The 16,847-nt window shown below is 45.5% G+C and overlaps 1 protein-coding gene across 3 annotated transcripts in view; it reads left to right on the top strand.

Annotated features, from left to right (window-relative positions):
- Positions 1–16,847, top strand: part of LOC130395366 (serine/threonine-protein kinase 35-like) — a 45,201-nt gene that overhangs the window by 11,228 nt on the left and 17,126 nt on the right. Inside the window, exon 3 of one of the 3 annotated variants that reach the window (XR_008898579.1) lies at positions 14,159–14,465. The exons of the other annotated variants lie outside the window; for them this stretch is intronic. The gene's annotated coding sequence lies outside the window, so the exon portion shown is untranslated. The remainder of the gene's footprint in view (positions 1–14,158; positions 14,466–16,847) is intronic. 3 annotated transcript variants of the gene reach the window in all.

Raw genomic sequence — 16,847 nt, forward strand, 5'->3', positions numbered from 1 at the left:
CAGTCGCAGCAATGTAGGCCTTGAGCGCCCGTACCGGGCAGAGTAGCTCAGATCTCCCCTCCTCAGACGGGGAGTCAAAGCGAGCGAGCAGGATAGGCTGGTTGAAATGGGTGCGTGAGAGCACCTTGGGTAGGAACGCCACATTCGGCCATAGGACTATCCCTGAGCCATCAGGGTTTGAACGCAGGCATGTCTCTGCCACGGATAGGGCCTGCAATTCCCCGACCCGCTTCGCGGAGGTAATGGCAAGCAGGAAAGCCACCTTCATGGACAGCCACTTTAACCCTACCTGGGTCAAGGGCTCAAACGGAGGTGACGACATGGCCTCCAACACCAGGGGCAGATCCCATGCTGGGGCCCTCAGGGTCCTAGGGGTACGCAGCCGCAGAACCCCTCTAAGAAAAAGGGACACCAACCCAGGCCCGGAGTGGCTAATGGGGAGGACCGGGACAATTCCCGATGGGCCGGTCCTATTTTTGGGCCACGAGGGCCGGTGTAGGTGTTTATTATTTTCATTTATTTTGTGCCGGTGTTCAGTCATGGCACTTAGTGGGTATCACGTGTATGCTGTTATGTTACCGCTGTCGCTGGTCCGTCTCCACTTGCGGCACTTTTCTTTAGTCATCTGTCATCATATCAGGGAGCTGGCGGTCTGTTTGATTATGTCAATGAAACTGGGACGCGGACGCAGGTTAAGGGCACGCCCACCAACAAGAAACAGACGCAGACGCAGCCTGACGTAACGTCCGTGCACACCGCACACTTTCAGTGGTGTTTGTAGCCTAGCTCCACCCCAGAAGTGCAAGAAAAATAATAATGCAAAATGGAAAATAAAAAGAGCAAGGGTGGCGCAGAAGAAGCGAGGATTAAAAAGAGAAAAGCCCTGGAGACACATGCAGCCAAATGTGCATAAGTCGACAAGATATTGGACAAAATGCAACTTTACCTGCAAGTGAATTAATTAGCCTATAAAGTCAATGAATTGCGTGGCGTTGTAACATACAGCCTTTCTAACCTAACGTTACATAATTTAAATAATATAATGATGCAACGCCACATAACTGGCCATAAACTTTGTCTTGTAGCCCCTCAGATACAAGATGCATCAGCATCACCAAGCACCAGCCATGAGCCCACAGGTCCAGAGTGTGCGGATTGCTCATTAAGTGAATATTATTAAACTAATATAATGAAGAGTATTGTGTAGACCTAGCCTGGTCCTACCAGACTCCTACTTCATTTCATTTGCACAGAGAGTCTGGACCTACTCAATTGACAAACGTTAACTCACTTGAAGGTGGGTGTCTGTTAAAGTTTAAAACTATTGGATCTGCCCAGTGCCACTCTGGATCTCCCATAACCAATCGCTAACGTTTGGCCGGGAATCACGTTGCGCGCAGGCTGTAAACAAACAAAACACTGTGCATGAAGATGTCCGTAAACGAGAGCTGACTTGAAGGATTAGATATCTGAACACTAATTTGCTTGATATTTGATATTGCAGAAAAGGACATGCTGATGTTGTATTTGTGAAATCTAAGTTCTGATTATGTTATTACAGAGTGCAACCCTTTTTATTTTTTCAAATTTAATATTTAATATTTTATTTATTCTTTTTATAATTTGTTGAAAAGGATTTTGTGTTGCAAAGAATAATGGTGGAGATGTGCACTCATGTTGAAATTAATCCCCATTGTGAAGCAACCATTACTTCCACTGAATTGGAATTATTTTAGAAAAAATACACAGAATTACAAGGCTTTAGAGAACAGTGCGCTATTGTATGCTCAACATGTAAAGTTATCATTACATTATTTTAATATGATAGGTTGTGATCTAAAGTGGGCCGGTCTGAGGCATGAAACTCCACGGCTGAAAATGAGTCCCACTCTGGCCCTGCACCAACCTGTGGCACCCCAGCGTGGCTCCGTCTACCCTTTCGTGCTGGGATGAAATAGCCGCCACATAGACCCTCAGGGTGGAGTGGGAGCGACCACTATCAAGGAGGGACTGCAGGAACTCGAGAACGGTGGCCACTGGGCAGCGTACTGGGTCTACTGCCTTCCCGTTACATCAGTCGGAGAACAGTTTCCACCTATTCTCGTACTGTGCCCTAGTCGATGGCGCCCTGGCATTCAGGATGGTGTTCCTGACGGTCGCCGTACAGACCACTGGGCCCTGCAGTGGCCAAGCCCAGAGCTGGAGGCGGCGGGGGTCTGGGTGCCAAATCCGACCCCCCAGTTGTGATAGGAGGTCCTTTCTGTAGGGGAGGCGCCATGGAGAGCTGCAACAGAGCCTGCGCAGCAGTGGAAACCAGAGTCTCCCTGGCCAAAAGGGGGCCACCAAAAGTAGCCTGTGACCCCGCAGGAGCACCCTCTGAAGTGTGGGAAGAATCAGTGGCAGCGGTGGGAAAGCATACAGAGGACTCAGTGGCCAGTCGTGAGCCAAGGCGTCCTGACCAAGGGGGCTGGTCACCTCCGTCCAGGAGAACCAGAGGGGGCAGTGGGCGGATTCCTCTGAGGCAAAGAGGTCCACTTCCGCCCTGCCAAAGAGACCCCATATCCTCTCCACCACCTCCGTGTGAAGCCGCCCCTCGCCCGGTGGGGGCTTCTGTCGCGACAGGAAGACGGCGACCTGATTCCGGTCCCCTGGGATGAAGACTCCCCGCACGCTGGCCAGGCAGGGATATGCCCAGGTCAGCAGGCTCCGAGATACCCGGAGAAGCCGTGCGGACCAAGTGCCCCCTTGATGATTGATCTGGGCAACAGTGGACTTGTTGTCCGATCGGGCCAGCACGTGCTTGCCTTCAAACTGAGGCAGAAAGTGGATGAGTGCTAGCTACACCGCACGGAGCTCTAGAACGTTGATGTGTGAGTTGCTCTGGGCCGGCCACTGCCCCTGGGCAGTCCTGCCCTGCCACACCTCTCTCCATCCCGAGAGGCAAGCGTCGGTTGTGACCAACTCCCGACGGGATGGGATGTCGCCCATGGGCACACCGGCCGACAAATATGGCCTCCTTCTCCATGGGGACAGAGAGAGGAGGCATCGCTACGACACCCTGACCTTCCGGTGCCTGTGCCGCTTGGGGTCCAGATGGAGGCTGTTTAGCCACATCTGCAGTGGCCGCAGGGACAGCAAGCCGAGATGCACCACAGTTGAGGCAGCTGTAAGTTTGCCCAGTAGATTGTGGTTAGAACAACAACGCACCAAACAATAAGGGAGCAGTGAGGCCCACGCGTGCTGGGAGCGGGAGAGAACACACTGCCTTCACCGACAAGCGCCGACCACCTACCTGTCTCCCGATGTAACCCGCTAGCCACAGCCTCTGGAGGACGGATTGTCCGCGGCTCCGACAGTTGTCGCGAGGCTGCACGTAAGTTAAATTCTAATCCTTTTCTCAGTCAAAACGGTTCCTGCACTTTAGCGAGAAGAAAAAAAGGAACAGATCCTCTAATGCCACCGGAAGTTATAGCCTTCCCGGTGTCACCTCGAAATGCGCATGCGCGAGGTTGATATATCCAGTGCTTTAAGGTCAGTAAGGATGAAATAGAAGCACACTTTTCGAAACAGCTGTGACGTAGCGAACTTTGAACACACAGGACTGACAGTCTTTCCGATTTCCGCATAACGACCGGCCATAGCAACCCTGCCGACATCAACGTGTAATGTCATCACCCTATTGTGCTCTCCCATACGCAAGGCACTCGACGTCGTCCTCGTATTTCCCTTGCTATCGCTGTGTATACTGTAATTTCTCTATTTCTTCGTCTACGGATGGAAGTTTAAATAGCCAATGATAACTTCACTGAAAGAACAGTTATGACTTGCCCAAGGGAAACCAATTGCTGCTGAATTCCTCTCTCCATGTTTGTGGTTTGTTATTACTCTTCTCTATTGGTGGACTAACTACTTCTACCATTTATTACAGCCACGTATTCGGCACACATTTTTTGCCTACAGCGCCACCTCCAGGCAGAACTAGTGTAGTTACCCGCTCCAACCACTTGATGGAAACGCACCTAATTCGAATTACTTTTTATGCAAACTTTCTAAAGATTTGCATCACCTTTTAGATGGAAACGCAGCTACTGGAACGCTGAGACAAATTCTATGTTAGCATAAATGTCTATAAATGATTCTGATTTTGATTCTGAAAAGGCACATTTTAGAATTGATTTGGTGTTTTCACATCACAAAAATACGTACAGAATCCATCCCTGCACCGAATTCCTGTATTGTCCTGTATTGTAAATTTCCAAAATGTTTTGTAGAACTGATCATGGCAGACATGCTGGAGACTACATTAACTTTAAATTATCAACATTGCTCATTATATTACCAACTCCACCTACAAATATACAGAACTTCTTTTAAACCTGATGCAGAACAGCATATCATGAACTCCGTGCAAAACAGCACATTGTGAACTCTGTGCATAATAGCATAGCATGAACTCCATTCAGAACAACATGCAATAAGTATTTAAAAATTAACCTCTTTGACTGGTGAAGGGGTTTACCATCCATCATCACCAAATCTAGCAAGTACTTCCTAGCCTTTGACAGGAACTCAAACTTGTAACACCAATTGAGGTTCCCAATCGGTGCTTTGTATCCTCTAGCATGAGGGTTTCGGCTATTCAATACGTCAAAGAGCCTGTCAATCATCTAAAGAAATGTTTGGGTTTATTCATATATCTTAATCACTGTAACAAGTTATTCGATGCTAGAGCTTTGGCAACCAGAGGGAAAAATCAGATGATCTATAGGTATCAGATATCCAACTTAATTGCCTTTCAGTCAAAATTCAATACATATTGGCTTAAATGTGGTGAACATATGAGGCTGAAAGTAGGAAGTGAGTGGGAGAGGCCTGCTTGTCAATACACTAATTACGTTTTGTATACTGAAAAAACATTGACATGCTATACTGCCATGCAAGTATAGCACGGAGTGACAATTGGGTTCAAGGGATTCATAACCTAGTGTTGCAGTACCTGAAGGAATTCCACTGTGGCTTCACAGTCATTAAATTGTTCGTAGCCAAGATCTTTCAGTGTCCGGAGGGCCACTGCAACCGAGTTGCTTAATGTCTGTGCCGCCAGGGAAACCTTAATAATAAGAAATGTATTTTAATTGTATTGCATATTACATTTAAAACAAATCTCAGTATATGAACCCCCCCAACACACACACAAACACACCTTCATTTTTTGGTTGTTGAAACTGACATGAGTATCTGTCAGTTTGTTGGCTGCATGCAGCCCTGCCTTTTTTTGCACATTGTGGAGCTCAACAATGTGCTTCCACTCGATCCTGCCACTGCCACTCTTGATAGTCCGGTATGACTACAGAAATTAAATCAGAATTATTATTTATTATTAGTCGCACAAATACAACCACGATGTAAACGTGGTTTTGGCAGCTACAGAGGGATACGCCCATCAGCAACTGCATGAAGATATGCGAAAGAATAGTATATGATATATGATGATAGTGCATACAGAGGATGGGAATATAAAGACCACCACAAATACCAAGAGAAATGTATTACCTCAAGCATATTGCGTGCGAGCTTGAGCATGTGGCACGCATCCATTATGACAAATACCTCATCACCTGAAGAGGGATGGGTAAAGCTGGTCTTCAGGGGGTCTTTCGGGTTTCCCTTAAGATTAGTTCCAAGCAAGTTGCACATACCCAGGTTGGTGGCATGTCCATCCATGGTAACACTCACTACTTTGATGGAACGGTCATGTAGTGCCTCCAAAGCGTGGACAACAAGCTCTTTTTGTGTGTCTGCTGTGAGTGTTGCAGTAAAGAAGTAGCCTATCGGTGCCTTCCAATGGCCTTTAAGGCCAACGACCATCAACACTAGAGCCTCTGTGGCAGGATCCGTTTCGTTACAGCCGTTGCCTAGGTCCACATATCCTGACATCCGTTTAGTCCGAGGATTGTACTGCAGATGCTTCTTTATGGACATGGCATCCAGCATTAATGTCACATGGCCATGCTTGTCAGGGTCTTCTTCCAATTTACGCCCCAACATGTTGAGCATCATTATATTCAGGCCCGGCCTCTCATCCAATGATGACAACCACCTTTAAAAAAATTAAAAAGTAAAGTACCTATCATATTATCAGGCCAAGGAATCATCACTCATTTTCCTCAAGCAATTCATTATGATTTTAGATTTTGACTACTTGGCAATTCATTTTAACCTCTCTAGCCCGGACCATATAAAATTGTTGTTTAGAACTAATAGAGGTTGGTTTTATTTCATTCTCGAAGAAAACATACGATACCTTTGCAATGAGCGTGGATGAGGGAGAGGAAGTTGCAGCGTGCTTCTGAGGTAGCGGTATGCCTTGGGTCCATGCAGGTGTAATGTGATGGCAAACTCCCTCTGTTCTTTGCTGTATTCACTGGCCTTTTTCTCGAAAAGGTGCAGTGGGAGATCTAACAATGAATAAAGAATTATTTCCACCGGTTATCAAATAAATTACCAATATATATTATGATTGGTGTTGGTATTCATAGCCTAGTGTAGATGTCATCTCGCCCAAAGTGTAGAGCAGTTAAAAATGAACAAATACAATTTCCAAACAAATCGGCCACATGAGCACAAATTCTACTTTGAACACATAGATTACACATTAATATAACAGGGACATGTTTCCGGGACATACTGTAGACATGTATCCAATAAGGAATCAGACCCATACGTCATTTTACCTGCATACAATCCAACCCTCTGACTTAGTTCTTCAGTCATCAAGTTTTTCTCCCTCAGCTCCATCAGCTCCATCAGCATATCCTGCAAGGAACTCTTTGCCCTCAATTCACGCTTCCTTGTATTCGCCTTTTCCCTCTGCAGTCTGCTTACATTGTCCTTTGCCTTAATGTACCCCTCCTTAAGAGCCAAAGGGCAACTGGACAGAGCATAAGTGTGGTCCTAGTAAAAGGGAGGGAAAAACACCTGCTGTCATACTCCAAGTGTTATTTCTGTTGGCTCGAAAACTCCCCATTGTATGTGAAAGTATTTATTACTACTACCCCAACACATGTTAAAATAATACTTTTGGAGTTGAATTCAACTGGGAAATGTTTAACCCTGAAATTTTAACAATGTTGTCATAGGCAGACATCAAAGCACAATAATACAATTAAAAACAGACAGATTTATTTGTAAGTAGAGCTTTATCAAGTTTTGATTATTTTATGAACAATGAATAATGTCACTGAACAACAAAAAGATGAATGTTGAGGTAAGTATTACTCATCTGCCTGATCCCATCTATTAAACATCTAGTAAAATGTCAACCCCCCAACCCCATGTGATGAAGGAATGCACAGTGCATGTAGGGGGCGTAAATAATCGTTCGAACCCTACTCACAACAAGCTGAGACTGAGGCAGAGCTGCAGGTTCAACAGGGGCATATTGAGGGATGTCCATTGGTAGGCTCTCCTTGGCTCGCCTTGAATTCGAGGTGGTCCGGTCAGTGCTGGCTGTTGACTTTAGTGAAATAACATAATAAATGAATAAGTTTCACTGACATACAAGAAAGCCTAAATAGTATACCTACTTTTAGAAGATGAGCGGGGAAGGCAAAGATGGATGGAACAACACCAAGTCTGATCCTGACAGTTTGACCAGTCCGGTCAAAATGCTCTGGCTTGAAATGTTTACTGCAGAGCATGGTATCGACATTGGCAGCAAAACCCTGTCTTTTAAGAGCGACTTCCCATTTTCTTCGCTGGTCACCGGCTTTGGGAAACCTTAAGGAATAAGAAAAAAGGCAAGAGCAGTTACAATTTAGGTGATGGCATTTACCAAAACCAATTTACATTTAAACTCAAGCTAGGGTTAAGGGGGGGGCAAATCATTTCACTCTCACTATTGGCTACTTTTGTCTCTGTGAAAGCGGGAGTCTAAAGTCAGATGATCACTTTGAAGTCAAACAGTAAAATTAATAAATAAAGATCTCTCGGTCTAACTCTGTCTATATGTCTGACTGTCTGCCAGACGAAAAAAAACATCGCCCCTGCCATACGAAACGGTTGAACGTGTAGGCCTATATGAAAACATTGCAGTCGTGTAACCGTTAGACGAGTTTGTAAACGATCACACCCCTAAACCCTAAATAGTTAAATTGGAATAAGGTTACCAAACTTAAGTTACAGGGGAAATTGAATTGTGTAAATAGTAGAGTAAGCAGACGTTTAACCAGCGATAGTGTTACTAGCGCAAACGATTCACTTTCACCGTAGTCCTCCTCCACAATGTAAGCTAGCTAATGATGACTATAAAATGTATTAAAAAAATATATCTCACCTGTGGAAAGTGATTCCCTCTCGTCTGGTGTGTACTGAACGTCGGTGTACACACCCGAAAGCAGCACAATGAACTGGCATTTTTTTTGAGCTGAGAAATTAGCTGTGACCATATGTATTTGTGGCTGTCTGACAGTCTGAGAATGCCTACTCAAGACCCACGCAAGATGGCGGCTCCGTTTGCCGCGGCTGAGAGGGGCGTGGCGTATCTAGTGTTCTATATATATCTATGGGTTGGACGTTGACGTGAGATGCGATGGCTTTATCTGAACCTGAATGACCTGACAGACGAGTTTAAAACAGGAATGTCTTCCATGGAGCTGTAGTGATCTCACACACCTGGTAAAGGTGTGCACTTTGTTGACATATTCTGGCTAATTATAGGACCTGCTGTATCCATTGGTGTGGAAAAACCTGAACATCGACTGTATGCTAAATTTGTTGTAAGCTCTCTATTTACTATCTCAAACGAAAGTGGCATTCAGAAGGATGATAACTGATAAGCGTCACAAAACAAGATTCCTTTCCTCAAAAGTTCTCTAGAGAGTCGGTGCCTCTCAAGTCCCACCTAGACTCCCACCTCCTCTATGAGCCTTTTCAGTCTGGTTTCAGCTCAAAGTATAGTCCTGAGCCTGCTCCGATCAAACTGGCCCTGCCCACTCCTGGTTGCAGGCCTACCTCTCCGACAGACACACAGCTCCGGTCCCTCAGGGTTAAGGGTCCCTGGGCTTAGTCCTTTACCTGCTCACACTCGGACGGAGCCTCCACCACGAGTGCCTCCAGCTTCACTGTTAGGACGGTGACACTCCACCTCTCCTCCAAAACCAGCCAAACTGCCCCTTACTCCACCCTTACCTCCTTCCTAATGAACATCTAAACACAGATACGAAGAAACTTTCTATACCTTCCCCACTCAGGACGCGGCACTCAATATTGATGGCTCCACCTTAACTACCTCCAACCAAATCCGTAACCTTGGAGTTGGCCTTCACCAAGCCCTCTCCTCCACCAACACAGCCTTCTCCCCCCTCTGTCGCATGGCCTGCCTCAACCCTAACTGTCACTTCCAGCTGTGGCAAACACTCATGCATGCATACGTAACATCCAGGCTGGACCACCGCCACAGCATCCTCTATGGTGCCTCAAAAAAAAGTCTGGAACAAACTCCAGCACGTACTCATCTGGCGTCCTCTGACCGGTAGGAGTGAGCACATCATATTTACATTTACATTTAGGGGATTTTGCTGCCGCTTTTATCCAAAGCGACTGACAACCATTCATTCACACATTCACACACCGACGGCAAAGTCGGTCAACCAGTTACAAGTCAACCCGCTCTGCCTCGTTGGCCACATGCCGCCCACAGCGCTCCGTGAACGCCACGGAATCCCGGATAAAAACAGGATCAACTTCCTCCTCCACGGGTTCTCTACAACCTGCTCCACCCTTCCTCTCCTCCTCCTCCTCCTCCTCCTCCTCCTCCTCCTCCACAGAGCTCTCTACAACCTGCTCCACCCTTCCTCTCCTCCTCCTCCTCCTCCTCCACAGGGCTCTCTACAACCTGCTCCACCCTTCCTCTCCTCCTCCTCCTCCTCCTCCTCCATAGGGCTCTCTACAACCTGCTCCACCCTTCCTCTCCTCCTCCACAGGGCTCTCTACAACCTGCTCCACCCTTATTCTCCTCCTCCTCCACAGGGCTCTCTACAACCTGCTCCACCCTTCCTCTCCTCCTCCTCCTCCTCCACCACAGGGCTCTCTACAACCTGCTCCACCCTTCGTCTCCTCCTCCTTCTCCTCCTCCCCTCCTAGATGTCCCCACACTGGTATAATTTAGAGGAAAACCCAGCTCTTCTTCAGACTTCTTTATTAAAGTGAACTGCCTATTTTGATTCTGCTGTATGTAAACCTTCTTTGACAACTTTGAAAAGCACTTTATAACTTTGATGCATTTTTACTAACGTTGTTATTACCATTATCTTCCAATAAATCAGCCTACTCTAGCTGTAATGTCCCAAAGGATTAATATTAGATCAAAAGCTCATCAACAACGCCCCCTAGTGTTGGCATACATCAAAGATTAGAAAAACGGGAAGTTCAATGCTGGGATCGGAATCAAGTGCTGCTGAACGATATCTTAATTGGCATTTTATGGTATAGAGTTTATCTATATTCTAAACAGTGATTTGATAAAACTGTTTTTTGCTAAATAAGTGGTGCCTACCACCTAAGGTAGCTTATGTAATGTTGTGTTACCGTTGCCATTTGATGGTCACTTGACAGTGATATGTGGCAGGATTTCTTCGTTTAAATAAATGTAAAAGAAAATACAGACTGCACTTCCCTCAGGGAACATTAATGGGAAGTAGTGAGAGCAAGCAACCTCTAGAGGGCACCATTTCACTGGGAATAAATAATGATAAAACTGCCACATGATGACAATTAAACAACATAAACAGCAACGTAGGTTCCTACACTGCTGGCTTACGACAAAGAATGTTTGAACTTTTAAAATAGGCTAAAAAATGTGTGCAAAAAAAGCATTTTCATAATAAGGTTAAATTAATTAACCATTAAATGACATTAGTTAATGTCAGAATAAGCATTAACTAACAGTTAACTAATGGTCTAGTAATAATTTACTTATGGTGGTCATGTTTACCAATGGTGTTCAACCATGGTATTGAAGTTTATCATCAAGTAAATCTAACCCCTAAGTTGATGCAATGTAATGCTTATTACTGCATTAACTAATGCTAATAAATTGTTAGCTAATGAACCCTCGTGGTAAAGTGCGACCTAAACGGTATAAAGTGGTTATTTTTATTATTATTATGTAATTTATTGTTTTGTATATGTCATACTGATTACTCATAGGACCATGTATTATTGGAGGCAGCTTTGTGCTTTCAAAGATATGTCTAACACAATATATTTAGATATCAGTCAGTACATTTACATGACCCCCAAGAAAATCGAATTATCGGGTTAGTCCAACTATGATTGGATTATTAAGATGCATGTATACACCTTAGTCAAACTATAATCGAATCGAATCGAGTTACTCATAGTCGAATTAAGACACCTAGATTATTCGATTGTTAGTCGAATTAAGTGTGCATGCATCGGCTCGGATCGCATTGATTTGGATTTTGCGTTCTGCGCATGCTCGAGACTTTTCCCCGGGGTCGTGATCCGGAAGTATAAGGAGACGATAGTCATGTTGTTGCCGCCGTCGGAAAATGAGAGACGGCAATTTACTTAAAGAGGTGGCAAAGACGATGGAGGAAGCCGGTCTCGTGCAAATGTAGTTACCCCCTATAAGAAGTGTATCATCATCAACATGCATTCAGTACAAACTATGCTTCTGTTATGAGAGTAGCGTATGTGTGTGAGCGAGAATGGCAGTGTGTGTGTGTGTGTGTGTGTGTGTGTGTGTGTGTGTGTGTGTGTGTGTGTGTGTGTGTGTGTGTGTGTGTGTGTGTGTGTGTGTGTGTGTGTGTGTGTGTGAGTGACTTCAGCGTGAGTGGAAGAGCGAGGAGAGCGAGTGGTTGCGCATGTCAGTTTAGTGAATGAACGAGTCGGGTTGTGTCTTTTCTTTGCAAAAGACGTGTACTGTTAAATTAGTGGAACTACGAATAAAGTACCCAGCCTGTCAATAATCGGTGGCCGTTTCATTGCGACCTGTAAGCAGACCCACTGCCGGTCAAAGTGAAGGGTGTTACCCCCGAAAGAACATCGGCCCTGGAGGTAACGACTCTCCTGTGCTCCTCTACTACGGTCTGGGAGCCGACAGCAGGAAACGTGTAACGCTTCAATTCCACCCAAGGCTGAATTAAAAGTAGACCTACATGCCTTCCTAAATGTTGGCCATCAACGAGGTTGTTAAGTAGTAACTTCGGGCACATCTGTCAAATGAAATATTTTTTTACGATCTTTATTCATTCATTGCGCCACAGCCGAAATGATGGGGATATTCTCTGATATTATGAATCTTAAAGACTACGTCAGGTTCTCCAACTCTCTGGTATTTCAGCAACAAGTAAATACTCGTAGTGAGGGTTATCTCAGCCATGGTAGAGAAGGGATTGGGGCAAAGGAACTTTGGCTTTGACTCTCTGAAGTCCATATTGAAACACGACATAGAGGAGAAAGGGATTGTTGCCGTACACGGGACAGCTGTCAGTTCCCTTCGGGTCCATTTCTCCAACGCTCCATTTTTCCGTCCTCGGTCGTATGCGGACTCCTCCGGCTGGATTCCTCCCGCTGCTCCGCCGCAGGAGGAGTCCTCATATGACCGAGATGTCGGAACAATGGAGCGTCGGAGAAATGACATGGACCCGAAGTGAACTGACAGCTGTCTACTGAAAACATCTTTCTCGAATGCTGCGGCCGCCTGAGTTTGTTGTTGCTAGTGACGTAAAGAGGTCAACCGGTGGCTGTATTACTACTAGTTGAAACGGGCACAGCGCCACCTATCGTACCGGGGAAAGAAATACTTAAAAATTAAGGAACTGATAGGGTTGATGGGTGAGCCACGTCATGTGGCCCCTTACACTTCCTCTGACCTTTCAGAGGAACCTCACACCGCACGACAAGAACCTGACATCCTGCGAGGACACTTTCTCACACCTGAACAAAACAAAATTAGAAGCAACGTACCTGCTTCTAATGTGTCTCTTTAACTGAAAACTATCTACCTACGAGTACAAATAAAGGAACCTGACCTATAACCTAATGTTATGATGTAAAGCATCATTCATTATTTGAGGCTGGGATATCTTGCTACACCCATACATGGCCCTGGCCTCATTAGTCATTGTCAGGGAGACCGCGGTTCCAGTCATTTAAAGTTGATCCCTGAACCTACTGGGTCCGGGCAGGATGCTGGAGAACAGTGGATTTCCGTGGACTGATTAGCTGATGATTAACAGTCCGTTTTATTCAACGGTTCATGATCTAGAACCAAAATAAAGTATATACAAAATATATATTTAATATAAGATATATAACGTGACTTAATATGTATACAGAAACTACTCATTTTACTTGGTTTAGAAAGGTCAACTTTCAATGCTTTTCATGCAGACAAACTTCAGCTCCCCAGGTTCCTCTTATTTGTATTCTTGGCCCCTCCAAAATGGCGGCAACATTGAAGTACGATCTAAGGGCCAATGCGTTTTGAAGGATGGCAGCCCGGCTCCTTCCAAGCAGCACAGCGGCCCAGCAGCCGAGGGGAGAGGTGGTAGACGCAGTATACCGTCCATCTCCCACAGCTGGCGCCTGTGAGCGCCGCGGGAAACACCTGCAGCGGAGGCAAAACTATCAGTGCTTTTTCGTGTGTTGCAGCGAGGAGAACACACCCTAACACATGGATAGTTCGTCGGCCAACAGAAAAACACATGGATAGGTCGCTCAGCACAACAGAAAAACATCAAGGTGCGCGTTCCACCCTGTCGGATCGCCACCCGATAGAAGGTCACCAAGATGCTCCAGCTCTGTATTATAAAGGAGTTGGTCACCGCCCAGTCTAGACCAGTTATCATGGTCCCCAAACCCGACAGGTCCTGTCAGTTTTGCAATAACTTCAGGAGTCTGAACAAGGTCTCGGAGTTCGATTCCTCCCCCATGTCCAGGGTTGACGAGCTGATAGAGGGGGCTCGGACCCGCCCCCTACCTCTCCCCCCTGGCCATCACCAAGGGATATCGGCAGGTCCCCCTGACCAAAGCTGCCCGGGAGAAGTTGGCATTCTGAAAACGAGGGGTTTTTCAGAATGCCAACTTCACCATCCTCCCCTTCTGTTCCCCCACGATGCCTACGCTGCAGCATACCTCAAGGACGTCATACACAGTGCCAGGTTGGACGTCCACATATGGCACCTGCGGGCGTTCGTGGGGGAGCATGGAAGGCAGGCCTCACCGCCATCTCAGCCAAGTGCCGCCTGGGCCTAGAGGAGGACTCCTATCTGGGCTGCCACCGGACGTGGGCACGTCAGACCCCAGGAGTCCAAGGCCCAGGGGAGTGGTGGTAGAGAGAGAGAACCGCCGATTTCCCCAAGCTGGCACATTGGCGCTGGCCCGACTCAGCACAATGGGAGGCGGAAGAACACGAGCAGACACAGGACTCGTGTGAGGTATTGTAAAGCCATTTTGCAAATGTAACCCTGTTGGAAATTGGGCCCAGATATATTATTTTATTCCCATATAATCCCCTTATTTCTCATAAAGTTTCCCCTCTGTTCTTTGTCTGTTATATTCCCTTAAGCCTTATATTGTTAACCTGTTGGGTTATTAAGCTGTCAATCAGTGATTTTGCTTATTGGCTGTATCTAAGAATACAGACCTCCCAATGGTTAGAGGGAAGTAAGCCCCGCCCCTTCATGTGCTGTCGTCCATGCGCAGCTAGAACGCTAACGCAAGCAGACGAGTGAAAAACGAGCTGAGAAAACGAGTCAACTATAGAGAGGCAGTTATTAAACTATATTAAAACTGAGTGGAGTTGAAGGGAAACTAACCCGAAGTGAGAGAGAGGGAATTGATGACCGAGCGCCGGGAGTTTTATTGTTTTCGGCTGGTTATTCTGATGGTTCTGCAACCATTTCTGGGTTTTTTGGTGGGTGTGTCATTGCCCCATGTCACCTCTCCAAGGAAAAAGCGCATATGCAATTTGCTCTGTTCGGACCGACACAATCCGGATGTGACGCAGCGGAAGTATCCAATCGCGCCTCGAAAATGTAGTCAGATTGTAGTTTCGAAAATGCTTTACGGCACAGACACACACCCAAACATGGCACCGGCTAGATATAAACAGCCAGTTGCGAGGCAATTGTTGCATTCATCATGGATCAATCGACTGATAAGGGACCCAAGAGGCGACTGTCGGTGGAACAAAAGAAGAATGGACCAGAAAAGAGATCAGACACGAGTGAAAGGGGAACTATGCAACTTTTTTGGCTTGATTTACCTTAATATAACAGGCTAAGAGTCATTGCGATGGTTCTATTATTATTTATGTTTGATTGTTCGTTGTTTCGACTCCCCCTTGCGCATCTTGGCGGAGAAAAGGAATATGTTTCTGCCGGCGACCCGCCGCCCACTCTCGCGGGAGTCTCGGGTCTCGCAAAGTAACAAATTGCTTTACGGCACAGACCCCCAAACACGGAACCGGCTCGATATAAACACAAGTAACTAAGGGATTGTTACATTCATCATAGATCAGCCGACTAAAAAGAGACAGAGAAACCCAATGTCGGAGGAACAGAAGAAGAGAAAAGGGAGACTGACCGACAGAGAGGCCAGACACGAGTAAACGTTGGGCAAGCTTTTCAGGAATAGCGTGAACTGAAAGAAAAAGAAGACTGCAAATCAGACGCCGACTTGGCCGTGTTGCTTTTGAAATTGAAAGTACCCTTGGGTGAACTTTGACTTTGTGGTATTCTTGATGTTGATAGTCTCTGTACAAATGTGTTTGCTCAACCATTTTGTTGTGAGCCCTGTAAAAAAATGTTCTCGACCGTTTTGTTGTGAGCCCTGTCTGTTTCTAGCTTGCTTGGTTGCAACCATATAAACACCTTTGTTTCCATGGGTGTTTTGCTGTTCGTTTGTCTCATCCCCCAGATACAGACTGAACCCCCGAATCCAGGTTCTTGTTTATTTAGATTATTATGTTGGCCAACACTCTTACACAGATTGTTCTGTTCAACCTAAGATAAAACAATTATAATCTAGGGTATAAATTCTCCCCGTCAACTATAAAAAATTATGGATTTATGTTTATTGCAATACAAATACACCCTTTTAAAAATGTATAACCTTGCCTACACTTTATGAACATCTACTTCGGACATGGCTCCACGCATTCGCCGGCTTCTTTGAAAACAAATGCACATGGCTCGCGTAGAAGTGCATGGGGAAGGGTCGTCAACGAGTTGTTACGACAGTGTTGTAAAATATCTACTACGAAGCTGTAGGGGGCGCTGTGTAGAGAAATGTGCGTGCCAAAACCAAGAAAACCGAAGAAATGCCAGAAGTTGCATAGTGGGCCTTTAAGAATGCTGGTATTTTACCGCTGTGTGTGAACCTGACTATGTTAACTGTTCTGAGCTACAGTAAAAGCAGCACATTATTTCACTGATAAGCTGATGGAAAATAGGAAGCTAAGCCATTTTACTTTGCTGCCCCATTTGTTTGCACTTTACTTTTGTGGTGTTTAATGTTTACAACTCGAGCATGTATGCTCGGTTATGCACTACTTGTGCTAATGGTATGTAGCATATGTTTAAAAAGACTGTTCTAGATGCACTTATTATAGCCTTGAATTGAATATGTTGAGGTGAAGCCTGTAAGATGTTTTTTGTGTTGCATGTTAACTAAGGCGTATTTAATCATATTTCATGGTTAAAAGAGTTGAAATGATTTGTAATTCATGATATAGTTAAAAAGATAATTCTGCATTACTGCAATACTACTGTGTTTCAACAGTATGTTTTTGATGGTATCCATTATGGCCATAAAGA

The sequence above is a fragment of the Gadus chalcogrammus genome, chromosome 1 (assembly GCF_026213295.1).
Source record: "Gadus chalcogrammus isolate NIFS_2021 chromosome 1, NIFS_Gcha_1.0, whole genome shotgun sequence".
In the NCBI taxonomy this organism is placed as follows: Eukaryota; Metazoa; Chordata; class Actinopteri; order Gadiformes; family Gadidae; genus Gadus; species Gadus chalcogrammus.